The sequence below is a fragment of the Oncorhynchus masou genome, unplaced genomic scaffold (assembly GCF_036934945.1).
Source record: "Oncorhynchus masou masou isolate Uvic2021 unplaced genomic scaffold, UVic_Omas_1.1 unplaced_scaffold_2154, whole genome shotgun sequence".
Taxonomy (NCBI): domain Eukaryota; kingdom Metazoa; phylum Chordata; class Actinopteri; order Salmoniformes; family Salmonidae; genus Oncorhynchus; species Oncorhynchus masou.
Window position 1 is genome coordinate 30,001 of NW_027008631.1, and position 24,341 is coordinate 54,341.

The 24,341-nt window shown below is 45.7% G+C and overlaps 1 pseudogene; it reads left to right on the top strand.

Moving 5' to 3' along the window:
- LOC135533007 (vesicular glutamate transporter 1-like) overlaps positions 1-24,341 on the top strand; it is a 28,260-nt pseudogene that overhangs the window by 2,323 nt on the left and 1,596 nt on the right.

The following is a 24,341-nucleotide window of genomic DNA, read 5'->3' on the forward strand; positions in this document are numbered from 1 at the left end:
TTATCAAGGTGCTTGGGAAGCTAACACAAGTCTTCAGGTCCCAGGCAAGGTTCCTCATCACTCAAGCATTATTAAACGAACCCACTCCGCTACACATCCGTAGTCATGGGTTGTGTTCATTAGGACACGCAACAACAAACACTTATTCAAAAATGTTCTGCAACTGAAAATCTAAATGAGCGTTTCTTATTGTACAAATCCAGGTAGTCCCTTGCTCCCAGATGGTTTCCTTCCGTTTGGTGTCTTATGAGCACAACCATGGTCACTCCTCCTCTTTCTCTCCTCCAGGCAGCACAGTTCAGCTGGGATCCAGAGACCGTGGGGATGATCCACGGGTCCTTCTTCTGGGGATACATCGTCACACAGATTCCCGGAGGTTTTATATGTCAAAAATATAAAGCCAACAAGTAAGTACATTTTAGGATACATCGTCACACAGATTCCCGGAGGTTTTATATGTCAAAAATATAAAGCTAACAAGTAAGTACATTTTAGGATACATTGTCACGCAGATTCCTGGAGGTCTCATATGTCACAAATATAAAGCTAACAATTATGTCCGTTTTAGCATGCTTTGGGATGATTATTCCTGTATTGATTGACTGATTTCCTTATTGTATGTCAATACCTTTCCTCAAACGTGTCGGAGGTCAACTTTTTTACAACTAGGATTCATTTGACTAAAGTATACATTATATATGACTAAAATATACATTATAGTTGACCTAAGTATACATTATATTTGACTAAAATATACATTCTATTTTACTAGAGTATACATTATATTTGACTTAATTACATTCTATTTTACAAAAATATACATTATATTTTACTAGGTAAACATATTTACTATTGATTGATTTGACTTATTGTATGTCAATACCTTTCCTCAAACGTGTTAGAGGTATACATTATATTTGACTTAAGGATACATTCTATTTGACAAAAATATACATTATATTTGACTAAAATATACATTATAGTTGACCTAAAGTATACATTATATTTTACTAGAGTATACATTACATTTGACTAAAGTATACATTATATTTTACTAAAATATACTTTATATTTTACTAGAGTATACATTATATTTACTAAAGTGTACATTATTTTGACTAAAATATACATTCTATTTTACCAGAGTATGCATTATATTTGACTAAAGTATACTAAAATATACATTATACTATGGCTGCGGATGTTGCCTCAATCAAAAAGTTGTGTATTCATTTTTACTAATGAAGTATAGACGGAGCCCTTATAGTCAAGGGTTTCCATCAGACATTTTGAACTGCTACCAAGGTTGGGACAGTCTCATCAATAACACCAAAGACATTTCTCTCAGGATTGGGGTTAATTACATGTTGATATCAGTCAAATGAAATGAAAACCAGCTCATGAATTGAAATCTTTATAGAATTTAAATATTTTATCTTCATAGAAAATATTTGCCAATAATTACTTCCTGAATTAAACTAAATTGAAAATTAATCTGACCCCTAATGAACCATGGTCTCTATCGCTCTCAGTGGTTGAAATGGAGGCTGGTCTCTATCGCTCTCAGTGGTTGAAATGAAGTCTCTCAGTGGTTGAAATGAAGGCTGGTCTCTATAGCTCTCAGTGGTTGAAATGAAGGCTGGTCTCTATAGCTCTCAGTGGTTGAAATGAAGGCTGGTCTCTATAGCTCTCAGTGGTTGAAATGAAGGCTGGTCTCTATAGCTCTCAGTGGTTGAAATGAAGGCTGGTCTCTATAGCTCTCAGTGGTTGAAATGAAGGCTGGTCTCTATAGCTCTCAGTGGTTGAAATGAAGGCTGGTCTCTATAGCTCTCAGTGGTTGAAATGAAGGCTGGTTGTGTTTGTCTCTGACTGTTTCTGTCTTGGTGTGTTTCAGTGTGTTTGGCTTCGCCATAGTGGCCACATCCACTCTCAACATGCTGATTCCATCTGCTGCTCGTACACACTACAGCTGTGTCATACTAGTCAGGATATGCCAAGGCCTTGTCGAGGTACTTAGAGTGCATCTGTCTCTCTCACTCTCTCTGTGTGTGTGTGTGTGTGTGTGTGTGTGTGTGTGTGTGTGTGTGTGTGTGTGTGTGTGTGTGTGTGTGTGTGTGTGTGTGTGTGTGTGTGTGTGTGTGTGTGTGTGTGTGTGTGTGTGTGTGTGTGTGTGTGTGTGTGTGTGTGTGTGTGTGTGCGTGCGTGCGTGCGTGCGTGTTTTGAATATTATGTTTGGATATTTACTGTGTGCATCACTTCATTACTTCCCTATAGGGCGTATCTTACCCAGCATGCCATGGGATCTGGGCCAAATGGGCCCCGCCACTAGAGAGAAGTCGACTGGCCACAACAGCATTCTGTGGTAAGATACTAAAACAAATGGATTTAAACATCCTCTCACGCTCTCCCTCCCCTTTTCTCTCTCTTAAACTACACAATGAATGAATGAATTTCCCCCCGGGGATAATAAAGACTACTCTACACATTACTGGATCCAACCATTTGTGATGTTACTTGATGTTCTTGTCAAGAGGTTAGCTAAGATGTGCTTATAAACAACCTCAACATTATAGTAAAGTTCCTATTGGTAACATCCCAAATAAATCTAGTGCAGCACATTGTCTTCCTACATACTGTATGCATGCATTCCACAGGAGGTTGGTGATACCTTAATTGGGGAGGACGGGTTTGTGGTAATGGCTGGAGTGGAATGGATGGAATGGTATCAAATACATGCCATTCCATTCGCTCCATTCCAGCCTTTATTATGAGCCGTCCTCCCCTCTACAGCCTCCATTGATGCATTCTCAGCTGCAGGAAGTGTATGTAGCCCTTTACACTCCAGGGTCCAGGTATGAGATCAAAATGGCAGAGCTTAAATTTGAGGCACTTTCAAATTATGCTTTTACCTAAACCAGATGGAGATTTGTAATGGACCTTTGTTGGATTGTAATGGACCGTTGTTGGATTGTAATGGACCGTTGTTGGATTGTAATGGACTGTTGTTGGATTGAAATGGATCGTTGTTGGATTGTAATAGACCGTTGTTGGATTGTAGTGGACCATTGTTGGATTGTAATGGACCATTGTTGGATTGTAGTGGATCGTTGTTGGATTGTAGTGGATCGTTGTTGGATTGTAGTGGACCGTTGTTGGATTGTAGTGGATCGTTGTTGGATTGTAGTGGATCGTTGTTGGATTGTAGTGGATCGTTGTTGGATTGTAGTGGATCGTTGTTGGATTGTAATGGATCATTGTTGGATTGTAGTGGATCGTTGTTGGATTGTAATGGATCGTTGTTGGATTGTAATGGACCGTTGTTGGATTGTAGTGGATCGTTGTTGGATTGTAGTGGATCGTTGTTGGATTGTAGTGGATTGTTGTTGGATTGTAATGGATCGTTGTTGGATTGTAGTGGATCGTTGTTGGATTGTAATGGATCGTTGCTGGATTGTTGTGGATCGTTGTTGGATTGTGGTGGACCGTTGTTGGATTGTAGTGGATCGTTGTTGGATTGTAGTGGATCGTTGTTGGATTGTAGTGGATCGTTGTTGGATTGTAGTGGATCGTTGTTGGATTGTAGTGGACCGTTGTTGGATTGTAGTGGATCGTTGTTGGATTGTAGTGGATCGTTGTTGGATTGTAGTGGATCGTTGTTGGATTGTAGTGGATCGTTGTTGGATTGTAGTGGACCGTTGTTGGATTGTAGTGGATTGTTGTTGGATTGTAGTGGATCGTTGTTGGATTGTAGTGGACCGTTGTTGGATTGTAGTGGACCGTTGTTGGATTATAGTGGATCGTTGTTGGATTGTAATGGACCGTTGTTGGATTGTAATGGACCGTTGTTGGATTGTAATGGATCGTTGTTGGATTGTAGTGGATCGTTGTTGGATTGTAGTGGATCGTTGTTGGATTGTAGTGGATCGTTGTTGGATTGTTGTGGATCGTTGTTGGATTGTTGTGGATCGTTGTTGGATTGTTGTGGATCGTTGTTGGATTGTTGTGGATCGTTGTTGGATTGCATAAACATCAACAGTAATTGTGTGATGGTGGGGATTTTAATTTGTTTATTTATTTAACCTTTATATAACCAGGTAGGCAGGTTGAGAACAAGTTCTCATTTACAATTGCGACCTGGACAAGATAAAGCAAAGCAGTTCGACACATACAACAACACAGAGTTACACATGGAGTAAAACAAACATACAGTCAATAATACAGTAGAAAAATAAGTCTATATACATTGTGAGCAAATGAGGTGAGATAAGGGAGGTAAAGGCAAAAAAGGCCATGGTGGCAAAGTAAATACAATATAGCAAGTAAAACCCTGGAATGGTAGATTTGCAGTGGAAGAATGTGCAAAGTAGAAATATGAATATAAAATAAAAATAAATAAATACAGTAGGGAAAGAGGTAGTTGTTTGAGCTAAATTATAGATGGGCTATGTACAGGTGCAGTAATCTGTGAGCTGCTCTGACAGCTGGTGCTTAAAGCTAGTGAGGGAGATAAGTGTTTCCAGTTTCAGAGATTTTGTAGTTAGTTCCAGTCATTGGCAGCAGAGAACTGGAAGGAGAGGCGGCCAAAGGAAGAATTGCTTTTATGGGTGACCAGAGAGATATACCTGCTGGAGCGCGTGCTACTGGTGGGTGCTGCCATGGTGACCAGCAAGCTGAGATAAGGGGGGACTTTACAGCAGGGTCTTGTAGATGACCTGGAGCCAGTGGGTTTGGCGACGAGTATGAAGCAAAGGCCAGCCAACGAGAGCATACAGGTCACAGTGGTGGGTAGTATATGGGGCTTTGGTGACAAAACAGATGGCACTGTGATAGACTGCATCCAATTTATTGAGTAGGGTATTGGAGGCTATATTGTAAATTACATCGCCGAAGTCGAGGATCGGTAGGATGGCCAGTTTTACGAGGGTATGTTTGGCAGCATGAGTGAAGGATGCTTTGTTGCAAAATAGGAAGCCAATTATAGATTTAACTTTGGATTGGAGATGTTTGATGTGAGTCTGGAAGGAGAGTTTACAGTCTAACCAAACACCTAGGTATTTGTAGTTGTCCACATATTCTAAGTCAGAACCGTCCAGAGTAGTGATGCTGGACGGGCGGGCAGGTGCAGGCAGCGATCGGTTGAAGAGCAAGCATTTAGTTTTACTTGTATTTAAGAGCAGTTGGAGGCCAGTGAAGGAGAGTTGTATGGCATTGAAGCTCGTCTGGAGGGTTGTTAACAGAGTTTCCAACGAAGGGCCAGAAGTATACAGAATGGTGTCGTCTGCGTAGAGGTGAATCAGAGACTCACCAGCAGCAAGAGCGACATCATTGATGTATACAGAGAAGAGAGTCGGCCCGAGAATTGAACCCTGTGGCACCCCCATAGAGACTGGAAGAGGCCCAGACAACAGGCCCTCCGATTTGACACACTGAACTCTATCAGAGAAGTAGTTGGTAAACCAGCCGAGGCAATCATTTGAGAGACCACGGCTATTGAGTCTGCCGATGAGGATGTGGTGATTGACAGAGTCGAAAGCCTTGGCCAGGTCAATGAATACGGCAGCACAGTATTGTTTCTTATCGATGGCGGTTAAGATATCGTTTCGTACCTTGAGCGTGGCTGAAGTGCACCCATGACCAGCTCTGAAACCAGATTGCATAGCGGAGAAGGTGCGGTGGGATTCAAAATGGTCGGTGATCTGTTTGTTGACTTGGCTTTCGAAGACCTTAGAAAGGCAGGGTAGGATAAATATAGGTCTGTAGCAGTTTGGGTCAAGAGTGTGTCCCCCCTTTGAAGAGGGGGATGACCGAAGCTGCTTTCCAATCTTTGGGAATCTCAGATGACACGAAAGAGAGGTTGAACAGGCTAGTAATAGGGGTTGCAACAATTTCGGCAGATCGTTTTTAGAAAGAAAGGGTCCAGATTGTCTAGCCTGGCTGATTTGTAGGGATCCAGATTTTGCAGCTTTCAGAGCATCAGCTGACTGGATTTGGGAGAAGGAGAAATGGGGAAGGCTTGGGCGAGTTTTTGTTAGGGGTGCATTGCTGTTGACCGGGGTAGGGGTAGCCAGGTGAAAAGCATGGCCAGCCGTAGAAAAATGCTTATTGAAATTCTCTATTATAGTGGATTTATCGGTGGTGACAGTTTCCTATCCTCAGTGCAGTGGGCAGCTGGGAGGAGGTGTTCTTATTCTCCATGGACTTTACAGTGTCCCAGAACTTTTTGGAGTTTGTGTTGCAGGAAGCAAATTTCTGCTTGTAAAAGCTTGCCTAGGCTTTTCTAACTGCCTGTGTATATTGGTTTCTAACTTCACTGAAAAGGGCTGTTCGATGCTAATGCAAAACGCCACAGGGTGTTATTGTGTTGGTGAAGGGCAGTCAGGTCTGGAGAGAACCAAGGGCTATATCTGTTCCTGGTTCTACATTTCTTGATTGGGTCATGCTTATTTAAGATGTTGAGGAAGGCATATAAAAAAATAACCAGGTATCCTCTACTGACGGGATGAGATCAGTATCCCACCAGGATCCAGGTCCAGGTCGATTAGAAAGGCCTGCTCGCTGAAGTGTTTCAGGGAGCGTTTGACAGTGATGAGTAGAGGTCGTTTGACCACTGACCCATTATGGATGCAGGCAATCTTGGTTGAAAACAGCAGAGGTGTATTTAGAGGGCAAGTTGGTTAGGATAATATCTATGAGGGTGCCCTTGTTTACGGCTTTGTGGTGGTACCTGGTAGGTTCATTGATAATTTGTGTTAGATTGAGGGCATCAAGCTTAGATTGTAGGAGGGCTGGGGTGTTAAGCATGTCCCAGTTTAGGTCACCTCGCAGCACGAGCTCTGACGATAGATGGGGGGCAATCAGTTCACATATGCAAATGCTGGGCTTTGTTCCAAATAAAATGTTTCAACTAGCCCAAATGTTGCATGAATATTCTTATTATGTCACTGAAAGTATCCAGCATATTTCCAGATTCTATTATTGACAAATGCTGTGAAAAGCCCAGTAAATGTAAATATCAACAGTAATGTAATTGCTTGGATTGTATCCTCACCTTTGTTCTGATAAACGTTTTCTCTTTCCACTGCTACCATGGTTATGCTTTTTAAATGTCTTCTCTTTCCACTGCTACCATGGTTATGCTTTTTAAATGTCTTCTCTTTCCACTGCTTCCATGGTTATGCTTTTTAAATGTCTTCTCTTTCCACTGCTACCATGGTTATGCTTTTTAAATGTCTTCTCTTTCCACTTCCATGGTTACTTTTTAAATGTCTTCTCTTTCCACTTCCATGGTTATGCTTTTTAAATGTCTTCTCTTTCCACTGCTTCCATGGTTATGCTTTTTAAATGCTACCATGGTTATGCTTTTTAAATGTCTTCTCTTTCCACTGCTACCATGGTTATGCTTTTTAAATGTCTTCTCTTTCCACTGCTACCATGGTTATGCTTTTTAAATGTCTTCTCTTTCAACTGCTACCATGGTTATGCTTTTTAAATGTCTTCTCTTTCAACTGCTACCATGTTTATGCTTTTTAAATGTCTTCTCTTTCAACTGCTACCATGGTTATGCTTTTTAAATGTCTTCTCTTTCCACTGCTACCATGGTTATGCTTTTTAAATGTCTTCTCTTTCAACTGCTACCATGGTTATGCTTTTTAAATGTCTTCTCTTTCAACTGCTACCATGGTTATGCTTTTTAAATGTCTTCTCTTTCAACTGCTACCATGGTTATGCTTTTTAAATGTCTTCTCTTTCAACTGCTACCATGGTTATGCTTTTTAAATGTTTTCTGTTAGAAACATTTCAGTTTGTCCCTGTCCACATACAGTATGTAACGGGTTATAAGTATAATGCTGTGAATCAGTGGAGGCTGTTGAGGGGAGGACGGCTCATAATAAAATCTGGAACGGAGCAAATGGAATGGTATCAAACACCTGGAAACCATGAAAACCATATGTTTGATGCATTTGATATCATTCCACTTATTCCACTCCAGCCATTATCACGAGCCCATCCTCCCCAATTAAGGTGCCACCAACCTCCTGTGCTGTTACTTTTCATAGGAATTGACAATGAACAGGACTTGTCAATATGTAAACATTAGTGAAGCCACCTTATCAGTTTAGGAGAAGGCGTAATCTTTTCTAGCAAAGAGCTAATTAACTGTTCTTACTGTAAGTTAATTGTTTCCCTCCACAGTTAGTTGGCTAGGTTAGTTAGTTAGTTAGTTAGTTAGTTAGTTAGTTAGTTAGTTAGTTAGTTAGTTAGTTAGTTAGTTAGTTGGCTTGATTAGTTCATTAGCTTGCTAGCTAATCTCGAAACCCGGAACCAAATATTGCGTGAGCTAGCTAGCTATTGCTACTGACTTTGATTGTGGGTGCTGAGGTGTTCAGATCTGGCCTGACGGAGGCATTACACAACAACATTAGAAACATTAATGTACCATATTTCTGTGTCTTGCTCTTTCTTTGTGTCACAGGTTCCTATGCGGGAGCTGTGGTGGCCATGCCTCTTGCTGGGGTGTTGGTTCAGTATGTAGGGTGGCCTTCAGTCTTCTATGTCTATGGTGAGTAAAACCAACCTGGCAGTACCGAGTTTAACTGTCTCATCACCACACAGGCCTCTGCTCAGCTGCCTACTGCCCATGACCCAGTGTTGGTAGACCAGACTGTTGAAAGTGGTATGCTGACTACTCAGTTAGCCAGTGCTAGCCTCCTTTGGGTAGCTAGCGGCACAGCACCAGTTCATAGGAGGAGAGAGGTAGAGACATGGGTCCAATAAGAGCTTGTTGGGTAATTTTTCTGTGACAATGACATCCAAACTGACACAATTTATGTTATTGCAAACGTGTCATCACTGTAGTGTACTGTAGAGACCATTCTCCCTACCCTACCTTTCTCCCTACTCCACCCTTCTCATTTCCTACCCTTCTCTCCCCTCTTTACCTCTCTTCCACTCTCCTCCTCTCTCTCTGCTCTCTCTCTCCATTTGACCTCTCTCCTCTCTCGCGCCTCTTTAACTCTCTACCTCTCTCCTCCTCTCGCTCCCCCTTTACCTCTCTACCTCTCTCCTCCTCTCTCTCCCTCTTACCTCTCTACCTCTCTCCTCCTCTATCTCCCCCTTTACCTCGCTACCTCTCCCCTCCTCTCTCTCCCTCTTACCTCTCTACCTCTCTCCTCCTCTCCCGCTTTACCTCTCTACCTCTCTACCTCTCCCCTCCTCTCTCTCCTCTTTACCTCTCTCCTCCTCTCTCTCCCCCTTTACCTCTCTACCTCTCTCCTCCTCTCTCTCCATCTTTACCTCTCTACCTATCTCCTCCTCTCTCTCCTCTTTACCTCTACCTCTCTCTCCTCTCCTCTCCCCCTTTACCTCCCTACTTCTCTCCTCCTCTCTCTCCCCCTTTATCTCTCTACCTCTCCCCTCCTCTCTCTCCCTCTTACCTCTCTACCTCTCCCTCCTCTCTCTCCTCTTTACCTCTCTACCTCTCTCCTCCTCTCTCTCCCCCTCTTTCCCTCTCTACCTCTCTCCTCCTCTCTCTCCCCCTTTACCTCTCTACCTCTCTCCTCCCTCTCTCTCCCTCTTACCTCTCTACCTCTCTCCTCCTCTCCCCTCTTTACCTCTCTTCTCTACCTCTCCCCCTCTCTCTCTCCCTCTTACCTCTCTACCTCTCTCCTCCTCTCCCCCTTTCCCCTCTCTTACCTCTCTACCTCTCTCCTCCTCTCTCTCCTCTTTACCTCTCTACCCTCTCTCCTCCTCTTTCTCCCCCTTTATCTCTCCTCCTCTCTCTCTCCCTCTCTACCTCTACCTCTCTCCTCCTCTCTCCCCCTTTACCTCTCTACCTCTCTCCCCCTCCTCTTTCTCCCCCTTTACCTCTCTACCTCTCCCCTCCTCTCTCTCTCCTCTTTACCTCTCTACCTCTCTCCTCCTCTCTCTCCCCTTTACCTTTACCTCTCTACTCTCCTCTTTCTCTCCTCTCTCCCCACTTTACCTCTCTACCTCTCTCCTCTCTCTCTCTACCTTTACCTCTCTCCTCTCTACCCTCTCTCCCTCCTCTACCTCTCTCCTCCTCCTCTCTCTCCTCTCTACCTCTCTCCTCCTCTCTCCTCTCTCTCCTCTCTCCTCCTTACCTCTCTCCTCTCTCCTCCCCCTTTATCTCTCTACCTCTCTCCTCTCTACCTGTCTCCTCCTCTCTCTCCCCCTTTACCTCTCTACCTCTCTCCTCCTCTTTCTCCCCCTTTACCTCTCTACCTCTCTCGTCCTCTCTCTCCTCTTTACCTCTCTACCTCTCCTCCTCTCTCTCCTTTCTCTCTCCCCACTTCCCTCTCTCCCCTCCTCTCTTCCTCTCTCTCCTCTTTCCTCCTCTCTCCTCTTCTATCTCTCTCCTCTCTCTCCTTTCTCTCTCCCTTTACCTTTCCCTCTCTCCTCCTCTCTCTCCATCTCCCTCCCTCTCCCAGGCAGTTTTGGGATAGCATGGTATCTCTTCTGGATCCTGGTGTCGTATGAAAGCCCGGCAGCCCACCCCACTATCACCCCTGAGGAGAGGAAGTACATTGAGGAAGCCATCGGAGAGTCAGCAGGTTTTGCCAATCCTCTACAGGTAAGCACCAAGACGCATGAAACATTGTATTTCACATAAACTGCACTGTCTCTCACACACACACACACTCCACCACTTTTCTTTTTGCTTGTGACTTGTGCACACACACACACACACACACACACACACACACACACACACACACACAAACAACACACACCACATCCCTCTATAATTTCACTTTTTTGCTGTGTGAGGGCTGGTGAGGACTGAGCACAACCATCTCTCATTCCTCCTTGTTGCAGAAATTCAAAACCCCGTGGAGAGCATTCTTCACGTCCATGCCGGTGTACGCCATTATCGTAGCCAACTTCTGCAGGAGCTGGACTTTCTACCTGCTTCTCATCAGCCAGCCGGCCTACTTTGAGGAAGTGTTTGGCTTTGAGATCAGCAAGGTGAGACAGAGTTTTAATTATGAATGAAACCCTATCCCCCATCCTCTAGCCCCTAGCCCCTATCCTCTAGCCCCTATCCCCTATCCCCTAGCCCCTATCCCCTATCCCCTAGCCCCTATCCCCTAGCCCCTATCCCCTTAGCCCCTATCCCCTAGCATAGCCCCTATCCCCTAGCCTACATTCCCTAGCCTCTATCCCCTAGCCCCTAGCCTAGCCCCTATCCCCTAGACTCTATCCCTAGCCTAGTCCCTATCCCCTAGCCTCTATCCCCCAGCCCCTAAACCCCTATCCCCGAGCCTCTATCTATCCCATAGCCCCTATCTCTAGCCCCTAGCCTAGCCCCTAGCCTCTATCCCCTAGTCTCTATCCCTTATCCCCTAGCCTCTATCCCATAGCCCCTATCCCCAAGCCCCTATCCCCTAGCCTAGCCCCAATCCCTATCCCTAGCCCCTATCCCCCCAGCCCCTATCCCCTAAACCCCTATCCCCTAGCATCTCTATCCCATATCCTAGCCTCTATCCCATAGCCCCATCCCCTAGCCTCTACCACATATCCCCAAGCCTAGCCCCTATCCCCTAGCCTCTATCCCTATCCGCTAGCCTCTATCCCCTATCCCCTAGCCTAGCCCCTATCCCCTAGCCCTATCCCCTATCCGCCTAGCCTCTATCCCCCCTATCCCCTAGCCTAGCCTAGCCTCTATCCCCCAGCCTAGCCACTATCCACTAGCTTGACCCTATCCCCTAGCCTCTATCCCCTATCCGCTAGCCTCTATCCCCTATCCCCTAGCCTAGCACCTATCTCCTGGCCTCTATCCCTAGCCCCTATCCCCTAGCCTCTATCTATCCCCAAGCCCCTATACCCTAGCCTCTATCCCATAGCCTAGCCCCTATCCCCTAGCCTAGTCTCTATCCCATCCCCTAGCCTAGCCCATAGCACCTATCCCATAGCCCCTAGCCTAGCCCCTATCCCCTAGCCTATCCCCTAGCCCCTATCACCTAGCCTAGCCCCTATCCCCTAGCCCCTAGCCTAGCCCCTAGCCTAGCCCCTATCCCCGCTAGCCTAGCCTATCCCCTATCCCTAGCCTAGCCCCTATCCCATAGCCCCTATCCCCTAGCCTAGCCCCTATCCCCTAGCCTAGCCCCTAGCCTATCCCCTGGCCTCTAGCCCCTAACCCCTATCCCCTAGCCTAGCCCCTATCCCCTAGCCCCTAGCCTAGCCCCTAGCCTAGCCCCTGTCCCCAAGCGTAGCCCCTAGCCTATCCCCTATCCCTAGCCTATCCCCTGACCTCTAGCCCCTATCCCCTAGCCTAGCCCCTATCCCTGACCTCTAGCCCCTATCCCCTAGCCTAGCCCCTATCCCTGACCCTAGCCCCTATCCCCTAACCTAGCCCCTATCCCCTAGCCTAGCCCCTATCCCCTGACCTCTAGCCCCTATCCCCTAACCTAGCCCCTATCCCCTAGCCTAGCCCCTATCCCCTGACCTCTAGCCCCTATCCCCTAGCCTAGCCCCTATCCCCAGACCCTAGCCCCTATCCCCTAACCTAGCCTCCCTATCCCCTAGCCTAGCCCCTATCCCCTGACCTCTAGCCCCTATCCCCTAACCTAGCCCCTATCCCCATACCCTAGCCCCTATCCCCTAGCCTAGCCCCTATCCCCTAGCCTAGCCCCTATCCCCTAGACCCTAGCCCCTATCCCCTAACCTAGCCCCTATCCCCTGACCTCTAGCCCTATCCCTAGCCTAGCCCCTATCCCCAGACCTCTAGCCCCCTAGCCCCTGTCCCTAGCCCCTATCCCCTAGCCTAGCCCCTATCCCCTGACCTCTCGCCCCTATCCCCTAGCCTAGCCCCCATCCCCAGACCTCTAGCCCCTATCCCCTAGCCTAGCCCCTATCCCCTAACCTAGCCCCTATCCCCTAGACCCCCCTATCCCCTAGCCTAGCCCCTATCCCTGACCTCTAGCCCCTATCCCCTAGCCCTAGCCCCTATCCCCTAGCCTAGCCCCTATCCCCTGACCTCTAGCCCCTAGCCCCTATCCCCTAGCCCCTATCCCCTATCCCCTAGCCCCTATCCCTGACCTCTAGCCCCTATCCCCTATCCCCTAGCCTAGCCCCTATCCCCTAGCCCCTATCCCCTAGCCTAGCCCCTATCCCCTGACCTCTAGCCCCTATCCCCTAGCCTAGCCCCTATCCCCTGACCTCTAGCCCCTATCCCCTAACCTAGCCCCTATCCCCTAGCCCCTATCCCCTAACCTAGCCCCTATCCCCTAGCCCCTATCCCCTAGCCTAGCCCCTATCCCCTGACCTCTAGCCCCTATCCCCTAACCTAGCCCCTATCCCCTAGCCCCAACCTCCTATCCCCTAGCCCCTATCCCCAAGCCTAGCCCCTATCCCCTAGCCTAGCCCCTATCCCCTAGACCTCTATCCCTAGCCCCCTATCCCTAGCCCCATCCCCTAGCCCCTATCCCCTAGCCTAGCCCCTATCCCCTAGATCCCCTATCTAGCCCTATCCCCTATCCCCTATCCCCTAGCCTCTAGCCCCCCCTATCCCCTAGCCTAGCCCCTATCCCCTAGCCTTGACCCTATCCCCTAGCCCCCCCCTATCCCTAGCCCCTATCCCCTATCCCCTAGCCCCTATCCCCTATCCCTAGCCCCTATCCCCTAGCCTAGCCCCTATCCCCAGACCTCTAGCCCCTATCCCCTAACCTAGCCCCTATCCCCTAGCCTAGCCCCTATCCCCTGACCTAGTCTCTATCCCCTAGCCCCTAGCCTAGCCCCCATCCCCTAGCCTATCCTCCCTAGCCCCTATCACCCTATCCCCTATCCCCTAGCCCCTATCCCCTAGCCTAGCCCCTATAGCCCCTATCCCCTAGCCCCTATCCCCTAGCCTAGCCCCTATCCCCTAGCCTATCCCCTAGCCCCACCTATCCCTATCCCCTAGCCTAGCCCCTATCCCCTAGCCTATCCCCTAGCCCCTATCCCCTAGCCTAGCCCCTATCCCCTAGCCCCCTAGCCCCTATCCCCCCTAGCCCCTAGCCTAGCCCCTATCCCCTAGACCTAGCCCCTATCCCATAGCCCCTATCCCCTAACCTAGCCCCTATCCCCTAGCCTAGCCCTATCCCCCCTATCCCCTGACTCTAGCCCTAACCCCTATCCCCTAACCTAGCCCCTATCCCCCTAGCCCCTAGCCCCTATCCCCTAGCCTAGCCCCTATCCCCTAGCCTAGCCCCTATCCCCTAGCCTATCCCCTATCCCCTAGACCCTATCCCCAGACCTCTAGCCCCTATCCCCTAGCCTAGCCCCTATCCCCTGACCTCTAGCCCCTATCCCCTAGCCTAGCCCCTATCCCCTGACCTCTAGCCCCTATCCCCTACCCTAGCCCCTATCCCTAGCCTAGCCCCTATCCCCTGACCTCTAGCCCCTATCCCCTAACCTAGCCCCTATCCCCTGACCTCTATCCCCTAGCCCCTCCCCTATCCCCTAGCCTAGCCCCTATCCCCTGACCTCTAGCCCCTATCCCCTAACCTAGCCCCTATCCCCTAGCCTAGCCCCTATAGCCCCTATCCCCCTATCCCCAGACCTCTAGCCCCTATCCCCTATCCCCTAGCCTAGCCCCTATCCCCTAGACCCCTATCCCATAGCCTAGCCCCTATCCCTGACCTCTAGCCCCTATTCCCTATCCCCTAGCCTAGCCCCTGACCCCTAGCCCTATCCCCTAGCCTAGCCCCTATCCCCAGACCTCTAGCCCCTATCCCCTAACCTAGCCCCTATCCCCTGACCTCTAGCCCCTATCCCCTAACCTAGCCCCTATCCCCTAACCTAGCCCCTATCCCCAGAGCCCCTATCCCCTAGCCTAGCCCCTATCCCCTGACCTCTAGCCCAAATCCCCTAACCTAGCCCCTATCCCCTATAGCCCCTATCCCCTAGCCTAGCCCCTATCCCCTGACCTCTAGCCCCTATCCCCTAACCCTATCCCTAACCTAGCCCCTATCCCCTAACCTAGCCCCTATCCCCTGAGCCTAGCCCCTATCCCCTGACCTAGCCCCTATCCCCTAGCCTAGCCCCTATCCCCAGACCCTAGCCCCCTAGCCCCTAGACCCTAGCCCCTATCCCCTGACCTAGCCCCTATCCCCTATCCCGCCCCTATCCCATAACCTAGCCCCTATCCCCAGACCCTAGCCCCTATCCCCTAGCCTAGCCCCTATCCCCTAACCTAGCCCCTAGCCCCTATCCCCTAGCCTAGCCCCTATCCCCTGACCTCTAGCCCATATCCCCTACCTAGCCCCTATCCCCTAGCCTAGCCCCTATCCCCTGACCCTAGCCCCTATAGCCCCTATCCCCTAGCCTAGCCCCTATCCCCTGACCTCTAGCCCCTATCCCCTATCCCCTAGCCTAGCCCCTATCCCCTAGCTAGCCCCTATCCCCTAGCCTATAGCCCCTATCCCCCCCTAGCCCCTATCCCCTATCCCCCTAGCCCCTATCCCCTGACCTCTAGCCCCTATCCCCTAACCTAGCCCCTATCCCCTAGCCCCTATCCCCTAACCTAGCCCCTATCCCCTATCCCCTAGCCTAGCCCCTATCCCCTGACCTCTAGCCCAAATCCCCTAACCTAGCCCCTATCCCCTATCCCCTAATCCCCTATCCCCTAGCCTAGCCCCTATCCCCTGACCTCTAGCCCCTATCCCCTATCCCTAACCCCCTCTCCTATCCCCTAACCTAGCCCCTATCCCCTGACCCTATCCCCTATCCCCTACCTAGCCCCTATCCCCTAACCCCTATCCCCTAGCCTCCCCTGACCTCTAGCCCCTTGCCCCTATCCCTATCCCTAACCTAGCCTTTTTGTTTTTGGGAAGAAAAAGGCATGGTCATGGGAAACATATGTTTACATTTACAAAGCAAGTGAAATAGATAATAAACTAAAGTGAAATAAACAATCAAAAATTAACATTAAACATTACACTGACACGTTTCAAAGGAATAGACACATTTCAGATGTCATATTATGGCTATGTACAGTGTTATATTGATGTGAAAAAAAGTACAAAAGGAAAAATAAATCAACGTAAATATGGGTTGTGGTGTTTGTTCTTCACTGGTTGACCTTTTCTTGTGGCAACATGTCACAAATCTTGCTGCTGTGATGACACACTGTGGTATTTCACTCAGTAGATATGGGAGTTTAGAAAAATTGAGTTTGTTTTGGAATTCTTTGTGGGTCATTGTGATCTGAGGGAAATATGTGTCTCTAATATGGTCATACATTTGGCAGGAGGTTATGAAGTGCAGCTCAGTTTCCACCTCATTTTGTGGGCAGTGAGCACATAGCCTGTCTTCTCTTGAGAGCCATGTCTGCCTACGGGAGCCTTTCTCAATTGCAAGGTTCTGCTCACTGAGTCTGTACATAGTCAAAATGAATGTCAGTCACAGTGATCAGGTATTCTGCCACTGTGTTCTCTCTGTTTAGGGACAAATAGCATTCCAGTTTGCTCTGTTTTCTGGTCAATTCTTTCCAATGTGTCAAGTAATTATCTTTTTGTTTTCTCATGATTTGGTTTGGTCTAATTGTGTTGCTGTCCTGGGGATCTGTGGGGTCTGTTTATGTTTGTGATGGCTTTGTTATAGAAGGTTGGGGAATTGCTTTGTTTTAGGTGGAATTTAACTATTTTAACTATTTTCTGGATTTTGATAATTAGGGGGTATCGTCCTAATTCTGTTCTGCTTGCATTGTTTGATGTTTTAAGTTGTACACAGAGGATGTTTTTGCAGAAGTCTGCATGCAGAGTCTTAATTTGGTGTGTGTCCCATTTAGTGAATTCTCTCTCTCTCTCTGCCAGGTGGGGATGGTGTCGGCCTTGCCACATCTGGTGATGACCATCATTGTGCCCATCGGAGGACAGCTGGCCGACTACCTTCGAACACGCAACATCATGACCACCACCAACGTCAGGAAGCTCATGAACTGTGGAGGTGAGAGGCCACTCCAGAGTGAACTTTCCCCTATATAGACACAGATATGGGGTCAGTTTTGCATTTCCCTCACTAATGGTTCAAGTTAGGATTGGGGGAGGGGAAGTTGATCCTAGATCTGTACTTAAGGGAAACTTAGATTCGAAAACAAACCCATTTGAGAGGTGTTAGCTGGTGTTAGCTGAGCAGGGGGAGGGAGAGACTGAGTCAGACAGGGGTGGGTCGTGTTGCAGGATAACGTTTATGCAATACACTTCATTTCAAACTTGTAGTGTAATTTCAGATTCAACCTTTCAAAAACTGTCCATGAATTCTAATCCACATAATAATTCACATTTCCTGTTGCTGCTGGATTAGTTTCATGCTGTAGCAAACTGGCTCAAATGAAGATCCTGTAGTTATAAGGGAGGAGAGAGAGAGAGAGAGAGGGACAGAGAGAGTGAGGGACAGAGAGAGAGAGAGAGAGAGGGACAGAGAGAGGGACAGAGAGAGAGAGAGGGACAGAGAGAGAGGCAGAGAGAGAGGGACAGAGAGAGAGAGAGGGACAGAGAGAGAGGCAGAGAGAGAGGGACATAGAGAGAGAGGGACAGAGAGAGAGATGTGTGAGGGACAGAGAGTGTGAGGGACAGCTTGTTCAGAGGGCATCATGTGTGTAAAAGCAGTATTAAAGTGCCTGAGAGAGCACGGTGTATGACGGTCGCAGCACACAGACATGTTCTGCTGCTGTGAGCTAGTGGTAGTGGTGCAGCTAGCCGGGATCAAACTGCTGATTGACAGATGTGGATTGTGAGTGTAAAATAAAGCATGTGTGACTGCATCACGGCAGCTCTGTTAATGAGGGCATCATGTGTAGAACAGGAGTATTAAAGTGCCAGAAGAGAGCTCAACGGTCAACGTCCCAACACAACCTATTTGTGTCAGAGAGGGGAAGAACAAAACCATCGCATAAAAAGACATGTTCTGCTGCTATGAGCTAGTAATATGGAATAGTGGAATGTTCTATATTGTATTGTAATATAAACAGAAAACTGCAGATTCTATAATTGTAATATAAACAGAAGGAATGCAGAACTGTTCTCTAATTGCAGAAGGAATGCAGAACGTTCTATAATTGTTATATAAACAGAAGGAATGCAGAACGATAATTGTTATATCTACAGAGATATAAACAGAAGAATGCAGAACGTTCTATAATTGTTATATAAACAGAAGGAATGCCAGAACGTTCTACGTTAATTGTAATATAAACAGAAGGAATGCAGAATGTTATAAAATAATTGTAATATAAACGTGCAGAATGTTAAATAATTGTAATATAACACAACCTATTTGTGTAATATAAACAGAAGGAACAAAACGTTCTCTAACCATATAAACAAAGGAATGCAGAATGTTAAATAATTGTAATATAAACAGAAGAAGGAATCTCATTGTTATATAAAACAGAACGTTCTATAATTGTAATATAAACAGAAGGAATTGTAATATAAACAGAAGGAATGCAGAACGTTCTCTAATTGTAATATAAACAGAAGGAATGCAGAACGTTCTCTAATTGTAATATAAACAGAAGGAATGCAGAACGTTTCTCTATATAAAACAGAAGGAATGTTATTGTAATATAAACAGAAGGAATGCAGAACGTTCTCTAATTGTTATATAAAACAGAAGGAATGCAGAACGTTCTCTAATTGTTATATAAAAGAGAAGGAATGCAGAACGTTCTCTAATTGTTATATAAAAGAGAAGGAATGCAGAACGTTCTATAATTGTAATATAAACAGAAGGAATGCAGAACGTTCTATAATTGTAATATAAACAGAAGGAATGCAGAACGTTCTCTAATTGTTATATAAAACAGAAGGAATGCAGAACGTTCTCTAATTGTTATATAAACAGAAGGAATGCAGAAAGTTCTCTAATTGTTATATAAAACAGAAGGAATGCAGAAAGTTCTCTAATTGTTATATAAACAGAAGGAATGCAGAACGTTCTATACTTGTTATATAAACAGAAGGAATGCAGAACGTTCTCTAATTGTTATATAAAACAGAAGGGATATAATATGTGCCAAATGGTAGATGCTTTAATCCAGAATAACTTTACAGTTCAGTGAGGGCAAACATTATAGTATCTGTATAAACACATTTCCTGTGGGAATTGAACCCATGACCTTGGCATTGCTAGCGCTCTGCTCTCACCGATTGAGCCACACAGGATCATCATCATCACATCACTGGCACAGGGCACGGGCATGACAGAAGGGGCAAATTCAAATGATCCACTCAACAAACACGACTAGGACAAGACATTCATGATAAAGTTGCAATATGTACATTTTTTGGTCGAAAAATTCTAAAAGTTATCCCAACTCTCTAAATATATGTCTCTGCCCACAACCTATGTTTGTCACAGAGTGCAACACTAAATGGTGATCAACACCCCCACCCACCCCTAATACCAGGACAAACATTGGAGTCAAAGGGTCCTTTCCATATTGTGATCTTTCGTGTTTGTTGTTAGTGGTGATATTAGTGTGTTTAGTTGTGGTTCCTGTTTTGTCACCAGGGTTTGGAATGGAGGCCACTTTCTTGCTGGTGGTGGGATACTCTCACACCAAGGTCATGGCCATCTCCTTTTTAGTCATCGCTGTGGGCTTCAGTGGATTTGCCATCTCAGGTAAGGACGTGAAGGATTTTCTCTCCCACAAACAAACCGACTTTAGGACCGTCACTACATCTCTACAGAGCTGTGAGAAACCAGATTTCAATTCATATTCAGTTGTAGAAAAGCACTGTTTAAATCCAATCAATGAATTATTATTGATCTATTTGTTTTGAACTGTCAAGGATGTTCTGTTGATGACGTATGTATGTGGCGAGCTATGAAACACCTATCCAGGCATTGTGACATCATGTGTCTGAAGTGTAGTCAGCCTGGAACGTGTCCACTGTCTGTGCATGAGCATTGGTAGAGTCCTCAGGGATGAATGCTTTGTGATGCAAAGGTATGGGTGTCCTCTCCCGCCTCTGACTCTGTCATCTGATTTGTCAATTCACTTTGGAGAAAGACAACAACCAATCAGTTAGGGTTTTCTTCAGTCAACTTGTAGGTCTGAGAGACGATGCTCAGTTGCACCACTCGCTGGATAAATGGAAGTGAAATGTCCCACTCGTAATTCAATACAGGTACCAAACTGTCTGTTAGGTTTACTGAGTAACAACAGTCAGGGAGACAATACCAAACTGTCTGTTAGGTTTACTGAGTAACAACAGTCAGGGAGACAATACCAAACTGTCCGTTAGGTTTACTGAGTAACAACAGTCAGGGAGACAATACCAAACTGTCTGTTAGGTTTACTGAGTAACAACAGTCAGGGAGACAATACCAAACTGTCTGTTAGGTTTACTGAGTAACAACAGTCAGGAAGACAATACCAAACTGTCTGTTAGGTTTACTGAGTAACAACAGTCAGGAAGACAATACCAAACTGTCTGTTAGGTTTACTGAGTAACAACAGTCAGGAAGACAATACCAAACTGTCTGTTAGGTTTACTGAGTAACAACAGTCGGGAAGACAATACCAAACTGTCCGTTAGGTTTACTGAGTAACAACAGTCGGGAAGACAATACCAAACTGTCCGTTAGGTTTACTGAGTAACAACAGTCAGGGAGATAATACCAAACTGTCTGTTAGGTTTACTGAGTAACAACAGTCATGGAGATAATACCAAACTGTCTGTTAGGTTTACTGAGTAACAACAGTCAGGAAGACAATACCAAACTGTCTGTTAGGTTTACTGAGTAACAACAGTCAGGGAGATAATACCAAACTGTCTGTTAGGTTTACTGAGTAACAACAGTCAGGAAGACAATACCAAACTGTCTGTTAGGTTTACTGAGTAACAACAGTCAGGAAGACAATACCAAACTGTCTGTTAGGTTTACTGAGTAACAACAGTCGGGGAGATAATACCAAACTGTCTGTTAGGTTTACTGAGTAACAACAGTCAGGGAGACAATACCAAACTGTCCGTTAGGTTTACTGAGTAACAACAGTCAGGGAGATAATACCAAACTGTAGGTTAGGTTTACTGAGTAACAACAGTCAGGGAGATAATACCAAACTGTAGGTTAGGTTTACTGAGTAACAACAGTCAGGAAGATAATACCAAACTGTCCGTTAGGTTTACTGAGTAACAACAGTCAGGAAGACAATACCAAACTGTCTGTTAGGTTTACTGAGTAACAACAGTCAGGGAGACAATACCAAACTGTCTGTTAGGTTTACTGAGTAACAACAGTCAGGGAGATAATACCAAACTGTCTGTTAGGTTTACTGAGTAACAACAGTCAGGGAGACAATACCAAACTGTCTGTTAGGTTTACTGAGTAACAACAGTCGGGAGATAATACCAAACTGTCCGTTAGGTTTACTGAGTAACAACAGTCAGGGAGATAATACCAAACCTAAGGACTGTTCTTTCCTTTTCAGACATTGAGGGATTTTTGTTGAAAGTCAGGAAGACAATACCAAACTGGTTAGGTTTACTGAGTAACAACAGTCAGGGATATAATCAAATTCTTATAGGTTTTTAGTCTTATTTTACAGTTAAGATAACTGTTGTTGGTTAGGTAACAACAGTTGGAGATAAGGTTGTGGTTAGGGTTAAGTAATAACAGTTGTGGTTATGGTAATGTTGTAGGTTTACTGGGTTGGGATAATGTTGTGTTTAGGGTTGGGATACCAGGTTGTGGTTAGGTTTACTGGATAAGGTTGTGAGTAATGGTAATGTTGTGGTTAGGGTTGGGATAAGGTGGTGTTTAGGGTTGGGATACCAAACTGTGGTTAGGGTTACTGAGTAACAACAGTTGGAAGACAATACCAAACTGTTGTTAGGTTTTGAGTAACAACAGTTGGGATAAGGTTGTAGGTTTACTGGTTGGGATAAGGTTGTGGTTAGGGTTACTGAGAGTAAGGTTGTGGTTAGGTTTTGAGGTTAAGGAAGTAAGGACTGTTCTTTCCTTTTAGGATTTTTGTTGAAATGGTTGCTGGTTATGGGTTAATCAGATAAGGTTTTTAGTCTTATTTTAGGGTTAAGATAAGGTTGTGGTTAGGGTTGGTAATGTTGTGGTTAGGGTTAAGATAAGGTTGTGGTTATGGTAATGTTGTGGTTAGGTAATGTTGTGTTAGGGTTGGGATAAGGTTGTGGTTAGGGTTAGGATAAGGTTGTGGTTAAGGGTTGGGATAAGGTTGTGGTTAGGGTTGGGATAAGGTTGTGGTTATGGTAATGTTGTGGTTAGGGTTAAGATAAGGTTGTGGTTATGGTAATGTTGTGGTTAGGGTTGGGATAATGTTGTGTTTAGGGTTGGGATAAGGTTGTGGTTAGGGTTAGGATAAGGTTGTGGTTATGATAATAATGTTGTGGTTAAGGGTTGTGTTTAGGGTTGGGATAAGGTTGTGGTTATGGTAATGTTGTGGTTAGGGTTGGGATAAGGTTGTGGTTAGGGTTAGGATAAGGTTGTGGTTAGTAATTAGATTAGGGCAGGTTATGACCATAACACAAGGTTTACTTCAGTTGTGGTTAGGGTTGGTAATGTTGTGTTTAGGGTTACATAAGGTTGTGGTTAGGGTTAGGATAAGGTTGTGGTTATGTAATTTGTCCTGTCCCCCCATAAGGTTCTTTAGGGTTTAAGGTTTTAGGGTGAATACTTGGATATTGGTAATGTTGTGGTTAGGGTTGGGATAAGGTTGTGTTTAGGGTTGGGATTAGGTTGTGGTTAGGGTTGGATAAGGTTATAGTTATGGTAATGACCAAGACAAGGTACCAAGAGTTAGGGTTTGTTCAAGGTCAAACTGGTTACATTTAGGATAAGGTTACATGGATGGTGAATTACCAAGACACACAGAGGGTTCAATCAAACTGGTTGTGTTTAGCCAGTTGGGATAAGGTTGTGGTTAAGACACACAGAGCTCTGTTCAATCAAACTGGCATTACATTTAGGGTTGGGATAAGGTTGTGGTTAAGACACATAAGCTCTGTTCAATCAAACTGGCATTACATTTAGGGTTGGGTTACAGGTTGTGAATTACCAAGGGACACAGGTTGTGGTTAATCAAACTGGCATTACATTTATGCCATGTTGGTTAAGGTAATGTTGTGTTTACCAAGGGATAAGGTTCTGTTAGGGTTATGGTAATGTTGTGGTTAAGGTAATGTTGTAGTTAGGGTTTGGCCAGTCACATGTGAATTAGATTAGATTAGGCAGCCTCTGGTGATCAATCAAACTGGCATTACAGTTGTTTTAGCCATGGTCAGATGGTGAGTCTCTCCAAGACACACAGGCTCTGTTCAATCAAACTGGCATTACATTTAGCCAGTTTCATCCTGTCCCCCATCCCTCCAGAGCTCTCTTCAGGTTTCAAACTGGCATTACATTTAGCCAGCATTTTGATGGGCATTTCCAGACACACAGAGCTCTGTTCAATCAAACTGGCATTACATTTAGCCAGTCACATGGAGGTGAATTACCAAGACACAGCGCTCTGTTCAATCAAACTGGCATTACATTTAGCCAGTTACATGGAGGTGAATTACCAAGACACACAGAGCGCTGTTCAATCAAACTGGCATTACATTTAGCCAGTTACATGTATGGGAATTACCAAGACACACAGAGCTCTGTTCAATCAAACTGGCATTACATTTAGCCAGTTACATGGAGGTGAATTACCAAGACACAGCGCTCTGTTCAATCAAACTGGCATTACATTTAGCCAGTTACATGGAGGTGAATTACCAAGACACACAGAGCTCTGTTCAATCAAACTGGCATTACATTTAGCCAGTTACATGGAGGTGAATTACCAAGACACACGCTCTGTTCAATCAAACTGGCATTACATTTAGCCAGTTACATGGAGGTGAATTACCAAGACACACAGAGCTCTGTTCAATCAAACTGGCATTACATTTAGCCAGTTACATGGAGGTGAATTACCAAGACACACAGAGCGCTGTTCAATCAAACTGGCATTACATTTAGCCAGTTACATGGAGGTGAATTACCAAGACACACAGAGCTCTGTTCAATCAAACTGGCATTACATTTAGCCAGTTACATGGAGGTGAATTACCAAGACACACAGAGCTCTGTTCAATCAAACTGGCATTACATTTAGCCAGTTACATAGAGGTGAATTACCAAGACACACAGCGCTCTGTTCAATCAAACGGCATTACATTTAGCCAGTTACATGGAGGTGAATTACCAAGACACACAGAGCTCTGTTCAATCAAACTGGCATTACATTTAGCCAGTTTACATGTAGGAGCAGTTTGCCAGACACAGATTAAGCCTAGTCCTGAACTAACATGTAGGCAGGTCCCGGA